We start from the raw sequence: 7,966 nt of genomic DNA on the forward strand, positions 1-7,966 counted from the left end.
GAAGGTCAGCATGACATCATACAGTGCCTACCACCCAGCCAATCCTAGCCTAGAACCTTTGTGATGACAAAAGAGATTCCCAAGGGCGATATTGGGGGAGGGGAAGCTGGGGGCAAAATGGGGGAAGTCTACAGACTTCTAGATAGAGGTGCAGGTAAGAACCACAGTTACTTTCAGAGTAACAAAACACTTGTCTCAAAAAAAAAACAACTCTGTGAAGTGGGTACTACAAGTTTATGATTCCATTTTACAGATGAAAAACAAGGCTCAAAGAGAGTCATATAAATATATGGAAAAGACTGATAAGCCCAGCTTGTCCAGTCCCAACCAAATTATGCATACCCTCGACAATGTCTTTAAACAATGCCCCAGTGACAGGGAATTCACAGTCTGAGAAGGTTGGCTTGGGATTTACTGACTTGCCTAGGGTCACATCTAAGCTGAAATTGGAACCCTGGTCTTGTACCTCCGTGTCTATCCAGGACTATCTCCTCTACACCATACCATGAGATGGGGAAATGGGCTGGGATTAGAAGTTGGCTAAGGAGGGTGGGCTGTATTCTTAGAGCACAGGACTGATCAATGCCTGCTGAACCCTAATGTTCACCACTCCCCACCATCTGCACTGCTTTTGGACTTGTCCATCATACCCCAGGGACCTCATCATGGGAAATCACATGGCCTAGAAAGCTCCAATCAGCTTCAGTGCCCACATCTCATCAATATGCTCTGACAAGAGGCTGTGGTCTCCAAAACCTCCATTTAAGGAGGTCAGTCATCTTCTTTCTTTCCACCATCTGCCCTGTTTTTGGACTTCTGCATCCCACCCCCAAGCTGGGAACCTTCTCCCCCATCCCCTTTCAGCTTCCCTTTGGGTATTATGGGGTACCCCACTTGATTATGAACTCGTAAGGGCAGGGAATCTGATTATTTGTATTTTTATCTGTAACACTTATCACAGCGCTTGGCACGTAGTAGACGCTTAATGTTTATTGATTCACTGACTCATCTATCACCTCTGGGTTAACAGACAAACTCCTCCGCCAATCCGAAATCTTCACAACCCGGGCACGAATCCTGACTCAGTTACTTACACGCTGTAAGTATATATTCCTATAAGACTGAGTCTCAATCTTTTCATCTCTAAAGTGAGGACAATAATCGTTCCTACCTCACAGGGTTGTTGTAAGGCTCAAACAAGCAAACGTGCACAAGGCACCAGGCAAATCTTAAACCCTATATAAATGTCAGTCATTATTAAATATATAAATTATTATTAAATAAATATATTATTAATAATGCAACATGTAAATATAAAAAGTGCTATTAAATATGTAAAACTATTATTAAATACATTATTAAACATAAATTATAATAGAATGTATAGTGTTAATATATTATTTAGTATCTCTAACTCCTTATTAAATACATGAATCATTTTTTTGCCACCATCTTTCCCGTATTGTCCCAAGTCTAATAATGGCTAACTGCTAGTGCCTACTACACGCCAGACACTGTGCTAACCACTTTACAATAATTGTCTCATCTGACCCTCACAATCGCTCTGGAAAGTAGGAGTTCTTTGTTATTAAACCCAGTTTACAGATGAGGCCACTAAGGCAGATAGGTCACATGACCTGCCCAAGCTCACAAATCTAGTTAAATGTCTGAGGACAGATTTAAATTCAGGTCTTCCTGATTCCAGTCTCAGCACTCTGTTCGCTGTGGCACCCCGTAGCTGCCCCAACTCTGTGGTGTCTTTTAAAAGCCATGTGTGCCTTGATAAATTAATACTCAAGTATTTGACATTTTTGTACTATGACATTTCTCTGCCAGCTTCTTCTCGCTTTTCTTGGTGATGTGTAGAAATGCCGATGACTTTTATGGGTTTACCTTAGAGTAGTGGATAGGGTGCCAGACACAGGGTCAGGAAGAACTGGGTTAAAATTCTGCCTCCTGCACTTAGTAGCCTGAGCAAGTAACTGACTCTGTGCCTCAGTTTCCACCTCTCTAAAATGAGTGCTAGAATGAATGGCTTCTGGGGGCCCTTTCAGGTCTCAATTTGCCATCCTGTGATACAATGCCCAGCTTTCTCACTAAAGCTACCTATTACTTGTCCATGGATCAAAGATCTCCCCCCACAGTTGTCAACGGATGGTCTAAAAATGGTGTGATCTTTAGCACTTTCTTCTCAAATCCTCCTCCTCTACTAGAAGCAAAGGGGGCCTACATAGGACTGGGATCCAGTTTGTAGTTTTCATGTCATCGGGCTGCTTTGGGGGGAAAAATCTACCACCCATTGGCCAGTCTACCGGTAATGAGTCTCTCTGTATTTCTTTGTGTGGATTGCTTCTCAGAAAGCAATGGAGGCTTGCTCGGGGACCATATTTGAGGTCTCTTCACAGCCACACTAACCAGAGCTATGGCTTTCTCAAAAAAGAGAACCTACCTGAGCTTATGCTCTGATGGCATCCCCTTCAAAAACTCAAGTCACCTCCCTGCTGCAGTGAAACTTGGTGCAGGACAAGGCTTTGCATCCCACCACCTAGGCAACATGTGTTCTTTATGTCCTGGGTTTTTATTTCAAGGCAGTGGTCCTTTTGTGTCATGGGCCCTTGGGCACTCAGTCTGGTGATGCCCACAGGCCCCTTCTCAGAATGGTGTCTTTAAACGCATAAACAAAACACAGGGTTATAAAGGAAACCAAAGACATTGAAACACAGTTACCAAGGTATAGAGAAATCGACCTCACAGACTCCAGGGTAAGAAGTGTTACTCTGAGCTATTTATCATTTTGATTTTTTGTGGTGTCTTAGAGGTTTTCTAAGTATAAACAGTGTCATATTATCTAGAAAACACGATGCCTTAACCCTTTCTTCGCCTCTATTTGTTGCTCTCATTTCTTTTTCTTGTCTCACTGCTGATAGCTAGAACTATGCCTCATAGTCATGGGGGGAGTTGACAAGGCTTGTGTAAGTTCTGTTTTTAGTGGGAAGGTCTGTAATGATTCCCCATTACACGTAAGATTAACCCATAATTTTAAATACTTTTCTTAATATGTTAAGGAAAAATCCTTTTATTCCCATGTTCTTGCTCTTAGCAGAAATGGGTATATTTTGTCAAGGGCCTTTTCAGTTTACTAAATATCAGGCTCAACCATGGAATCACATGTTACTTGGGAGTAATAAACCCTCCTTAATGTGGGGAAAATTAATGTGTTAATATTAATGTGAGGGAAATGTGTGACTCAAAGGCCAGATTGCACCTACACTACTTACAGATGAGGCAGGAACTATAATGAGATATGTAAGACAGAACAACAAATAACAAGGTCATTCTGTTGTGCACATGCCTTTCAGAGTCAGCACTGTCCTGAAGAACTCTCCTCCCAGAGGTCTCTGGGGAGTCTCCTAACATGTCCATGTCACTTCAGCTCCCCCTCCCACAGCTTTTTGGGATGGTCCTTGGGGCCTCTTAGCAGAACCAAGAACTCTTCCTCCCAGGGCACAGCAGTGCTCTCCTGAATGCCTTCTCTCTGCTGCTGCTCCCTACTGCTACAGATGTTGGGGAGAACTCACAGTGAGCTTCCCCCAAGCTGCAGCCCTCAGGGATAGTCAAGACAGGATCTACTGTCTTAAATCTGCTTCATGACATTTTAGCTGGCACACACACACAGGAAGCTGTGACACTGATGTTTGTTCATTCCTCTCAACAGAAGGTCTTCCCTTACTCTTATGTAAGGATAAGTGAGGTTCTTTCACTCCTTCCTTGCCTCAGGGTACAGTGTGCCTGCCCATGGTTGGCACCTCCTGTGGAATCTAAGGCTAGAGAAAACACTCATGCCCTTTTCTATATATATTCTTGCCATGTCACCCAATAGGTGGTACCCAGAAATCCAAATTGAATTTACAATAAGCTTCAGGAAGGTGCTAAAAATACTGTAGATATGCTTTAAGAGCCAGCAGCCCTTCCAGAAAACCAGGAGTTGCTTTAATATATATATATATATATATATATATATATATATATATATATATATATATCTTCTATCAGTGTCTCTTCCCATAATCATATGATTTCTAAGGTTTTTCTTTTTATGCCTTATAAAGAGAAATGTAGCTTACCAAACTATTTATTGCTATAAAAACAAACCATACAGCAGTGACATGATCAGTGCCATCCTATAGCCTAGCGCCCTGAGACTCTAGCCTAGACTTTCCGGTGTTGATGTAGCATAGGACCCCAACAAAGTGCAAGCCAGATCCACCAAGATTGCATATGAGATGTCAGTGACCCTTGGAGCCACAGTGGAGGGGATGTTGTTCCTTTAACCCTGAGAGTAGATAAGCTACTTGAGAATCTTTACCATATAGCAATAGGGAGGAGGCTAGAATGTATTGCCCTCTGGGCACAAGTTCTTTGATGTTTAGGGAAACAACGCGTATTCACCAGTCACTCTGGATGTCTGTCAATCATGGGTCATCCTGTCAACTCCTAACCTCACCCCGAAAAATGCTTCAGAAGTGACCCCTCATGAAGGGAAATATAATCTATGTACTCTACAGTGGCACTGACTTCAGATCCAAAGAAAATTCTAGCTTAGGAGAACTCCATGAAAACTCAGACAGCAGTTGTTGTGAGTCACCCATAAGTGTGCCTCATTGCTTTTATACTTTATGCATACTCACTGCATCCACCCTATGCATTATTTGTGAGAGTGCAACCTAATCTTTAGAGGGGAAAGTTATTGCCATCTTAGTAAATACCTTTGCTGATAAGTTGACAGATACCACTGACTGATCATCAGTGGGAAGCACACCAGTAGGGGGCTCATGATTAATGGTACTAGAAACCCATTCCTTCAAGCTTACTACCTAGAACCTTGAGACCAGTAGTAGCCAGGTACCCTCTGGGAAACTATAGTAGCAATTTCGATTTGAAGATCTTTCCTACCCATTAACAAGCCATGTGGTCTGTTTATGTCACAGGAAACCTAAGACACGTGATGGGAGGAGCTTCCTGACAGGAAAAGGAAGTAATGTCACAGAAAATGCTGAAAGAGAGAGGAAGACGTTATGGTTGCTGGTGGCTGCTAATGGCTGCCCTCATGATTGTTAGAACTGAACAGGTTGACTTAGCTGTACTGTGAGTTTGTTTTGGGGAAGACCCCAGCAGGGGGTTGGAGAGGTTTGGGGATGGCGAGTTCCCGGGCTGTGATATGGTTTTAAAGTTCCTTGCTGTTATGACGAAGTGGGCTGACTGGCTGTGGGAGTTGAACATTTGGTTATGGGATATGGTTCTCTGGTGTCTGAACAAATGTTCAGATGTTCTTTTACCTTCTTTATGGAGAGTCTCTCATACTTTGTGATACAGAACTACGTAGGCATATTCATGATTATCACTGATGTTGTGTTTATTGCCTTACTGTTTCAGAAACCAATATCTGAATTCAAGTGAGTTGAGGGTAGTGGCTTCACAAGGGATGATACACTCTGATACCTGCTCATGGTATAGAGGTCATACTGGACTTTCAAAGGCGCCAGCAGGCTCAGGAAGCTAGCAAGGCCTTGGGCACAGATCTGACATGTAACCTATCTACTGTTGAAAAGCTCACTAATCTCAGACAGACTTATTATCGAGCTTGCCACAGGGCAATGAATTCTGGTAACAAAAATCCATGAGTAGTAGAAAAGTTGTATTCCCCCTCAGTGAAGGGAGTATTTGTCCATAAAATCATAAATCCTTAAAGATTCATTAGTTGAACTGATTATTTTTCTAATAATGAGCAATCCATTTATTCATCCTTGGATTCTTGGCATAAATCCTACTTCTACATAATAAGTATCTGTGCGTATTACTCTGTTCTATTTGCCAGTGTTTTATTTTATATTTTTGTACAGGTACACATTAATAGCAGCAACTCTCCAAAACTAAAACATACCAAATTGGTGCTGATCTACATTGGGATAGCTATACTGGGAGTTCATTCTTCCAATGAAGTCATAGTTGTGGTTCCCTGCCCAAGCTATTGGTAATACTGGACTCTTGTTCTTTTTCTGCTTTATCTATGCCAGGTTTGGGAATCAAGACTATATTTGAACAAATTAAGTAGAATGCCGCTATCTTTTTCCATTTTTGAAAAATTTACATAACAAAAATTATTTGGTCTTTGAATGTTTGATAGAATTCATTTGTAAATTTACCTGGTCCTCATACCTTTTTATAAAATAACTCATTAATGCCATGTTAAATTGATAACTCTGTGATTGGCTTATTTAGGCTATTTCTTAGTTTTTCAAATTAGATAATTTATGTACATTTTAATACTTAACTTTTTTAATATTCTCATTTGTTGGTCCATATCAGCACATTAGTTTCTGAAAATTATCTTCATCATTCTTTGTGGCTTCCTCTTTATCATTTCTGTCATTGTATTTTGCTTTCTCCTTTGATTAAATTGTTAGAGGTTAATCACTTTTATTGGTCTTCTCAAAAGCCTCTGGCTGTCTTTATTAACTCAGTCATTCCTTTATTTTCTATTTTGGTACTTCTTCCTACATGTTATGATGATTTGTCTTTTCTTCTAGCATATTAATCTATTCATTTTATAATTTCTTTCATTTTCTTTTTCTCTCTTTTAATGTAAGTATTCTGGGATATAAATTTGTCTCTGAGTATCGCTGTGACAATATCTGTGAATTTTGATAAGTTGTATTTATATTGCCAGTATATACAATTTTCATTGTTTCATTTCACCTTTAATTCCAGCAGTATTCAAAGAAGTAACTTATACTCTCTGTAAGCCCTATGTTTTCATTTACTTTCTTTAATCACTATTTTTATTTCATTGCATTCTTGTCTGAGAAATGTAGTGTTAATATTTTTGCCTTTTTAAATTTATAATTTCTTAGTACTCTAGAATACAATCAATTTTTATGACTGTTTGGTGGGAAGTTTTTTAAACATTCCTTTTCCCATTCTGCTCTCCACATATTATCAAATACAATTTCCTCAGATCTCTGGATTGTATAACTTTTTCCTTATCTAATTTCTCATGTTCTATTAGTGATGTTTCAAAATCTGATAACAATTTCCTAATTATTTTTAACAATGTTTTTCTAGTTGCACAGACTTTTTTATAATTACCGTAAGACTTAGACCTGAAAATAAACATAGAGAACATCTAGCCCAATCATTTCACATCATAGATGAGAACACTAAGACCAAGAGATGTCAAGGATTTTTCCAAAGTCATAGAGATAACAAATCTGAGAGCTAGGATCCAAAACAAATCCCCCGACTCCAAGTCCAGTGCCCTTTGCACCAGAGTAGGCTGCCTCTTCAATGCTATTATCTCACTTGGATGGGCACTTTCTTTTCTTTCTTAATGCTTTCTAATTTGAATTCAATTTTGTCTGATGCCATGGCTGCCGTTCTCAGTTATACGGTAATGTTGATATATAATACATCCTCTCAAACTTCTGAGTATCTTTTTGCATTAGGTGTGTTTCCTGTAGGCAATGTATTGTTGGGTTCTTTTTAGTCATTTGAGAAACATTTTTTCTTTTAGAGTGAATTCAAGTCATATATATTCAGTGTAATAACAAATTGAATTATCCTGTGCTTTGTCAAATTATTCATTTTGTCCAAAAAGAAATACAAGCTATTCACTTCCCTATATTCACAAATACTGAGATGGCAGCATGATATAAGATGGGGGCTAAAAAGCATTAAAGTTAGAGCCATAGAACTTGAATTTCAATCCCCACTCTGCAATTAACTCCTTCCATGAGACCATAATCAAGTCACTTTCCATTGGTGAACCTCAGTTTCATCCTTAAAATGAAGGAGTTGTACTTGATGATCTCTGGCATACTTTTCTTCTAAACTATAAAAGCCTTTTCCAAGTCTAACATACAGACACACAAAACAGTAGACATAGTGCCTATATTTTATTACATTAACT

Source organism: Trichosurus vulpecula, chromosome 5 (genome assembly GCF_011100635.1).
Source record: "Trichosurus vulpecula isolate mTriVul1 chromosome 5, mTriVul1.pri, whole genome shotgun sequence".
Lineage (NCBI taxonomy): Eukaryota > Metazoa > Chordata > Mammalia > Diprotodontia > Phalangeridae > Trichosurus > Trichosurus vulpecula.